We start from the raw sequence: 7,935 nt of genomic DNA, 5'->3' as shown, positions 1-7,935 counted from the left end.
TTAGAGTTACGCTCGGTCGGTTTCTATTAGGAGGGAGCGTCACAACTTTTTCTTCATATGTGGAATGTATGTCAAGATGGAAGGCAGAGTAACTGGAACATTGTGGCTAGGTTGCATTCGAAAAAAGTTTTAACGTATAGGGCGTCATCCATAAAGTACGTACGCTCTTAGGGGGGAGGGGGGGTTATCGTAGGTGTGACAAGATGTGACGAAGGGAGGAGGGGGGGTTTGCGAGACTGTGACGTCACGCTAACTTTTATTTATGATTGCATAATTTCGAAATGTGCACAATTAAATTAAATCCTCTTTTCGAAAATTGTTTGCTTACTATTATTTAAAAGTATCACATTATAATTTATGATATAGTCACATTTTTTTTTATTCAGCTGGAACTTCAATATTTGGCAAATTCTTGCTGCTGGGTGTTCATAAGAAAACTGCTATAAATGGTTAGAACTTATTAGATACAAAGCTGCGAAAAACAGTTTCAAGATTTTTTAATATTTGAATGTTATATCTTCTTATTTTTAAAAGATAAAAAACTGTTTTTCTATATCGCAATGTTTATTCCAAAAAATGAATAATAAGACAACTTATTTTTTTTTCATATTAAAATTGGCAAAAAATCCACAATTATGAGAGTTTAAATAAATAAAAACCATAAAAAATCCCATCGAAAACAAAGGGGGGGGGTCTGGCAAAATGTGACGTACTTTTTGAGGGGGGGTTCAACCTTGTGTGACAAAGTGTGACATAGGGGGGAGGGGGGGTTAATTTTGGCCGATTTTAGCGTGACATACTTTATGGATGACGCCTAGTTTGTTTTCAAACATGAAAAATCTAAATACAGTCCAGGCTCGATTATACAAAGGCCTCGAAAAAATTTCACTTCGGATAATCGAAGCACGAAAAAAAAGTTTTTTCGTTGTCTAATTTTTCATTGTAGAGCTTAGGTATGACCCCTGAACTACGCTAAAATGATTTAGAATTTTTAAATCCAAGAAGGGCGGCCAAAAAAGCGGTGATGTAATATTGAAAAAATGCATTTTATTTTTCAACAACTCAAATTTGACTAAGAGGTGATAGAGTAAGTCAAATACTATCAGAAACAATCATAAAGTAAACAAGATAAATGCAAATAAAAATACTTAAAAATAAAACAAGAAAAACAAACAACAAGAAAATAAAAGTTATTCGTAAAGTTATGAATATGCGTTTATGAAATTGGGAACCAAAGTGTTTATCAAAAAAGTTGCTTGTTCACTATTTTGGGAACTTATTTTTCTCCGTCCGGCAACCAAATCCAATAAAATTTAGATTTTATCATGTCGTCGCTTGTGTGCTATCTTGCCAGTTTTAATTTAAAAAAAAAATCTTACATAAAAATCCGATTTCTTGTTTCAGTTATTTTGTTCCCTTTAGATAAGTACAAACTTACTTTTTAGTTTTTGTCCGTAAGTTCTGTCAGTCGAGACCGAGTAAGGCAAAAAAACAAAATTTCAAGCATAATCCCGCATAAACGAGAACCTTAAAAAAACTTTTTGTTAAATGGTTTACTCACCATTTCAGAGATCGTAACCACTATTTGAAAAATGGTAGGAAAACCTTAAAAATACCATATCGGAAATGGTACCCTACCATTTATCATAAAGTTCGACCATCTGAATTGAGGGTGGTTAGCAACGGTAACCTTAAAAATCTCCGAACAACGTTTCGTCAGATTACCATTTGTGTAATGGTAAAAATAAAGTTAATTTTCGCTTAAAAGCGACCTTTTTTCCCCGGTTTTTACTGTTTGAGAAATGGTATTCAAATAGTATTTTAAGGTTTTTCTTACAATTTTTAACCTTGCTGCTACTATTTCAGAAATGGTGTGTAAATGGTATTTTAGGGTTTTTCTTGCTGTTTTTACCGAGCGCTACTATTTTGGAAAAAGTTTTCACATGGTTATTTAAGGTTAATTCTATAATTTCCTGCAGTTCCACTATTTGCAAAATAGTTCTAAAATGGTTTTTTAAGGTTTCCCGCATAAACGAGAACCTTAAAAAAACTTTGTGTTAAATGGTTTTCTCACCATTTCAGAAATCGTAACCACTATTTGAAAAATGGTAGGAAAACCTTAAAAATACCATATCGGAAATGGTACTCTACCATTTTTCATAAAGTTCGACCATCTGAATTGAGGGTGGTTAGCAACGGTAACCTTAAAAATCCCCGAACAACGTTTCGTCAAATTACCATTTGTGTAATGGTAAAAATAAAGTAAATTTTCGGGAAAAAGCGACCTTTTTCTCTCGGTTATTAATGTTTGAGAAATGGTTTTGAAAAAGTATTTTAAGGTTTTTCTTACAATTTTTAACCTTGCGACTACTATTTCAGAAATGGTGTGTAAATGGTATTTTAGGGTTTTTCTTGCTATTTTTACCTAGCGCTACTATTTTGGAAATAGTTTTCATATGGTTATTTAAGGTTTATCCTACATTTTTTCCCAGTTTCACTATTTCAGAAATAGTTTTCAAATGTTAAATTAAAGTTTATCATACAAATTTACACTTTTTGAGAAATAGTTTTGAAATAGTTTTTGAAAGTTTTTCTTACATTTTTACCTACCTATTTTTACAGAATTGTTCACTTTTGACGGATGGTTCACAGCAATAATATTTGAACTTTAGCGGCTTAAATTCTAGTTGAATGTTGATTCTGTTTAGTTGATCATACTGCCAAAATCGTCCAAACCTGAAAAAGTAAGAAGAAAAAAATCACAAAGTATCAAGTTGAATATAATATTCAAAATATCATATGTACTTATCTGATTATGCAGATTGATTGATGCCAATCGTTTGTTCGCTTGGTCGCATCCTCGGCGGAACAATATTGTCGGCCGGCGGCAAAATCTCTTTTGATCACCGATCGAGTTCTCCAGCACCAGCTGTTCCGTTTTTATCAAGTTCTCCACGGCGCTGAAATGATCAACAAGAAAAATATAAACAAAGTATCTGGTAAATTAAATGATTTGTTTGAAAATTATACCTGCGCACAAAACGTAAACAACGACCAGCCGCACAAACGTTTCACTTCAGACTGTTTTTGCCTGCGCTAAGCGCTTGCCTGCGCGAGAGCAGGTAACGAAGCGTAGCGAGAGAAGAGAAAAGAGAGAACGCGCAAGGCAAATATTATTTTGCGTTGAATATAAATTATTGATAAATTGATTTAGAAATTTAATGCAAAAAGAGATTCTGCATTCAAAAGAAAGCAACCCCTAACTTTTTTGAAGATTGTGTTTCCTTTGATGGTTGGTGTAGATTATGCGAAACAATGAATAACTTTCGCAGAGGATCTGAAACTTAATTTCGCCGGGACAAAACGCACTATTTGTTTAAAATATCCCACTACACCTCCACATCACCGATTCCGTTGATGCTAGAGCACGGAACCGTAATTCCGCTGGTCAATCTAACTGACCTGATACTGTGAAGATCGACGTGCGATGGTAGAGAGCGGTCCAAAAGAATTTAATAACTTCCGCTCGTCACACTCGAGACATTCGTCGCTGACCTAGCGGAGAGTCGAAATCGACATTGGCACAGGTGCCACGACACCAGTGATTTCGCCCAACCAGTCTAGAAACACTGTTTTGTTCTGGCCATAATGTGTTAACACTGTGGAGCAAAACTGCTAGCTCCACGGCGGCCAAAAAATCCAACGCTGCCATAGTGATACGATCACTCACCGAAACACCGCGAATCAAAACCCGTCGAATTTCGCTCTAGTTTCTAGTTTCTTCTGAGCAGGTCGTTTGCGCATTTGCGACGGCGAAGGAGTCGCTGGGTTTTGCGCTCCCGCTTGAGCAGGTTCGGGTCGAGGTACCGGTTGAGCTGCTTCCGCCGGACGTGCCGCGCCTCGATCTTCATGCCGTCGCGTGTCGTCTCGAGGACCTTGATGTGCACCTGAAAGAAAACAACTCGGTTAGAGACGCTTTTTTTGGCTGTAGAATCGCTCAACGCACCGCATGTTTGTGCACGGCATCGGTAAAGTTCTGGATGCTTTCGGTCAGGTCCACGTTCAGGTTCTCTGGCCGCTCTGACCCCATGAACCAGAGCGAGCAGAGTGTTGTCTGCGCCCTCGCCGCCGTCGTCCTTTTGGTTTTACTCCTGCTGCTCGAAGCACTTCGGGTTGACGTGGGCCAGGTTGATGTGCAGGATTCGCTCCAGGTTCTGGATTAGGTAGCGGATCTTGGACTCGACCAGTCCGCACCACTCGAGGTGGTCGTCGGTGTTGTTCGAGGTCACGAGCAGTACGATAAAGTAGCGATACTTGAAGAAGAAGCTCGGCGCCTCAAACAGCTTGTCCTAGCCGGCCTTGCCGAGCATGATTTCGTCCGTGATCTGCATGCCGCGGTTGAACTCGTTCAGCATGACCTTCCGCGTCGAGCTAGACACGTGGAAGGTCGAGTTTTGTTGCGGGTTTGCCGGCGTGATGATCGGCATCAGGTGGAACAGGCCCTGCACGTTCACCCGCGGATCCCACACTTGAAAGCTCAGATTCACGGTGTCCGGCCGCTTCAAGAACACCGGCTGGGGCCACTTTCAGCGGGAAAACACCAGAAAGAACTTGTGCACTTGCGTGGCCGCGACGATATTCGGGAGCTGACACGTCCTGGCCACCAGCATAGCCCACGACACACCTCCAAAGTAACCCAAAGAGTTGGAGTAGATTCCATGCTCTGAAAACAAAAAAAAAACAGTGAAAAGAAGAAAACCCTAATATTAACAAAAACCCTAAAAGATACCAACCAAAGCTCAACTTACTCTTCGCCCACAGCTTGATCGAACGCAACGCCAGCCGAAAGTTGTCAATGTTGGGCACCGGCCGCAGGATCTCGTCGGTGGCGCGGCACCGGCACCGGTCTCTTCTAGGTGGATTAGTTGGTGAACGGTTGATGTATCGACCCAACAGGACGATCGCAGGGATCAGCTCCTGCTGGGACCACTAAAATGTTGGAAATCTTAGTTCCTCTAGACTGCATGAACATATCGAGGTCGGTGTAGCCCTCGGGCGGAAAGTTGTCCGTATCCAGCGTGGCTCAAAGTCCTAGCCGGACATCTTCTGGGATTGCTCAACGGAAGCCGGCACGTTCTGCATCAGTTGGGCATCGGTGATCTGCAGCAAGCCCTTGCTGATGACCTCGCTGTAAAGGGACGGATCGCGGGTACTGAACTCTTCCAGCATTCCAGCGAAGTGATTCTCAGGAACCTTCTGTAACTTTAAATGAGCTTTGTTCAACATGTTTGAAAACTCGCTCTTCTTCTGCGGCTCGACCTGATTCCCTTTCTTCTCGTTGTTCTCCATGATCAGGGGGCCTTTTAGATGTTGAACTCCTCCTGGGCCTTGGCGTCGATCTCTTTCGCTTTCTCGTTGGCCTCCTGCTAGATAATGGCCATGGCAATTATGCGCTTGATCTCCTTCGGAATGTCTACGTCGCGGAGGGCCATTTTGGCAGCGTTTTGGTACGGCCTGGAATCACCATCACTGGAGAACCGGTGTAGTCTGGCGGAAGCTTATCACCATCAGCAGTTCACAACGGCAGCAACAGGCTCTTTACATTTTTTCTTTTTAACTTTTTGATATTCAAAATATTTTGATTTTTTTCTTGTTATTTTCCTATTATGCCAGTTTGATAGTTTTTATTTTTTTTGCTTTTTTCTATTGTGCTTATTTGCTATCTTCCTGTTTCGTTTTTTTTTCTTTTTTGGCATTATGCTATTTTTTTCTATCTAAATTTTTTTATTCTTCAATTTTGGCTTATTGAAACAGAGTCATTTTGCTGTTTTGCTATTTTACTGGTTGGTTAGTTTGCTTTTAGCTTTCTCGCTAGTCTACTTGTTTGTTCTTTTTTTTTGTATTTTACAATTTTACTGGTTTGCTATTTGGCATTTTTTTTTTCAGCGAACAGGGGAAACTCGATCATCGATTCGTCCCGGACGGATCAAAGCCAGAACGAGCTTTTTAATACTGGTGTTGCCAATCGAATCCTTCGCTGAATTTCCCACCCACCACGGAACAACTCGCGAACTAGCTTCGGACCATAGCCGAGATTTTTTAAATCAAATCCGACCCAAAAACGCACTGGATCGTTGCGTTGTCGACGTTTGATTGGACACGGCCTAAGCAAGCCAAGTGATACGGTTCCCGGAGATCCGGACTTGCCTCATGATACGGTCCCTTGGTTTTGTGCTTCTTCTTGCCAACCCGAGTTGAAATCGGATGCCCGTTCTTTTTTTTTATAGCAACATTCTCCGGCGGACTGAATTTTGTGGGCGGGTAAAAATGCGAGGCGAGATGCCACAACGTTTCGATTGAACCGGAACCAGCAGCGACGCGTTTTTGCCGTCGATTCACTCACGTTCCATCGCTGCTTTACTGCTGCTAGCACTCGACCGGATTTTGGGCGTCCTTTACATGCCGCCGCCGCCACCGTGACCACCACGGTGCTTCTGGTTCTTGCCTCGTCCTCCTCTTCACCGTCGTCGTCCTCGTCCATCACCTCGCCGGTGTAGTACAGGATGGCCTTCGGGATATACGGGCGCGCAGGAAGTGTCCGACTTCAGGAGTATCTACTTCTCGTCTACAACGTTCTTGTCGTCCTCCTGCACCTGGGCGGGTTTAAGAACGAGTCGTTTGGCAACGTTAAACCATTAAACCCTTTCATGTTGAACGGTTCATTGGTCGACGGTGCAACGCTTACTGTTTCGTAAAGTGAAAAGTGAACTCAAGTACGTAGCTCATCGGGTCGGTCTTGCAGACGATGTCCACTTTGGTCAAGTGGGTCAGAACCAGTTTGTCGTGCGGCTGGATCATGTCGGCCATGGTCCGAGTATTCTTGAATACCGTCAACCAGAACGCCGGAATCCTCGTCCTCGGACTCTACCTTCCACGCGGCCTCACCCACCTTCAACTCTGACTACCCAGTGATGACCGCTTTCCTGCGGTCCCCCAGCGGCTGGCACAGCTCCTGATATTTGCCCTCCTGCAGGTGCTTCAACGCGTTCAACTGGTGCTGGTCATTCTCCGGCAGGATCTTAATCACAGTTGTCGCCTCCTTCATCATCATCCAGCGCGATGCACATCTTATATCCGCCGGTTTGTCCAAAAAGTCCGGATCATGGTCTTCCGACGCCGACTCCACATCTTCTCCGGCACTCTCAGTTCCAGCCGTTCTTCTTGGAAAAACTCTGCCCACAAACGGACGGAACTAGTTGCAGCGCGAACCCGGAATCTGTAGCAACGTACGCGAAGGGACACACCACACGTCGTCGCGTAGCACAAGTTCTTTCCTTACAGCCCAGGTTCAGTTGCTCCCGCTGCTTCATCAAAAATTCAGAAAAAAAACAAAACATCAACAAAAACATAAACAAGGCCTACCGTTCTGTAGTGTTAGTCTATATTAAACTAAAAAAAAACTAAATGTGAGGGAAAATCTAATATTTTTGAATATAATGAAATGCAAATATATGGAGATGATTTTAGTAACATAATGACTAACTTTGCGCTCGTTAATTTGAATATTGGAGTGAAAAAAACTAAATTTTTAAATATTTTTTCAAAGTTTCAGTTGACTACCTGGCACGGTCACTGTTTGCATAACAGTGGCGACATCTATGTTTTTCAATCTAGTTCTACGCAAATGACACCAGGGGGATCTTTTAGGAAACTGGCCGTCAGGTGTTCCATTCCTCAAAATAGAGTTATCTACGTGCGCATGTATTGCGTGTACGTACACGGAGGATTTCTAGGTTAAAATTTGTACCCGCCAGCAAAAACAAATGGTAAGCTAGTGTGCGTGAGATCGGGCTTAGATAACTCTATGATCAACTCACATTTTGGGTGTATCGCCCAGTTTTGACATTTCTCTCCTTCTTCGCAAACGCCCTCCCA

The 7,935-nt window shown here is 42.2% G+C and overlaps 3 pseudogenes; all 3 read right to left on the bottom strand.

Annotated features, from left to right (window-relative positions):
* Positions 1–2,642: 2,642 nt before the first annotated feature.
* On the bottom strand, positions 2,643–5,032 carry LOC119766371 (annotated as a pseudogene).
* A 59-nt stretch (positions 5,033–5,091) lies between these two features.
* LOC119766370 lies at positions 5,092–5,560 on the bottom strand (annotated as a pseudogene).
* A 648-nt stretch (positions 5,561–6,208) lies between these two features.
* On the bottom strand, positions 6,209–7,906 carry LOC6039394 (annotated as a pseudogene).
* Between the last annotated feature and the right edge of the window lie 29 nt (positions 7,907–7,935).

Source organism: Culex quinquefasciatus, chromosome 2, assembly GCF_015732765.1.
Source record: "Culex quinquefasciatus strain JHB chromosome 2, VPISU_Cqui_1.0_pri_paternal, whole genome shotgun sequence".
In the NCBI taxonomy this organism is placed as follows: Eukaryota; Metazoa; Arthropoda; class Insecta; order Diptera; family Culicidae; genus Culex; species Culex quinquefasciatus.
Note: the sequence above shows the minus strand (reverse complement) of the source record. Positions and strands in the feature narration are given on the sequence as shown.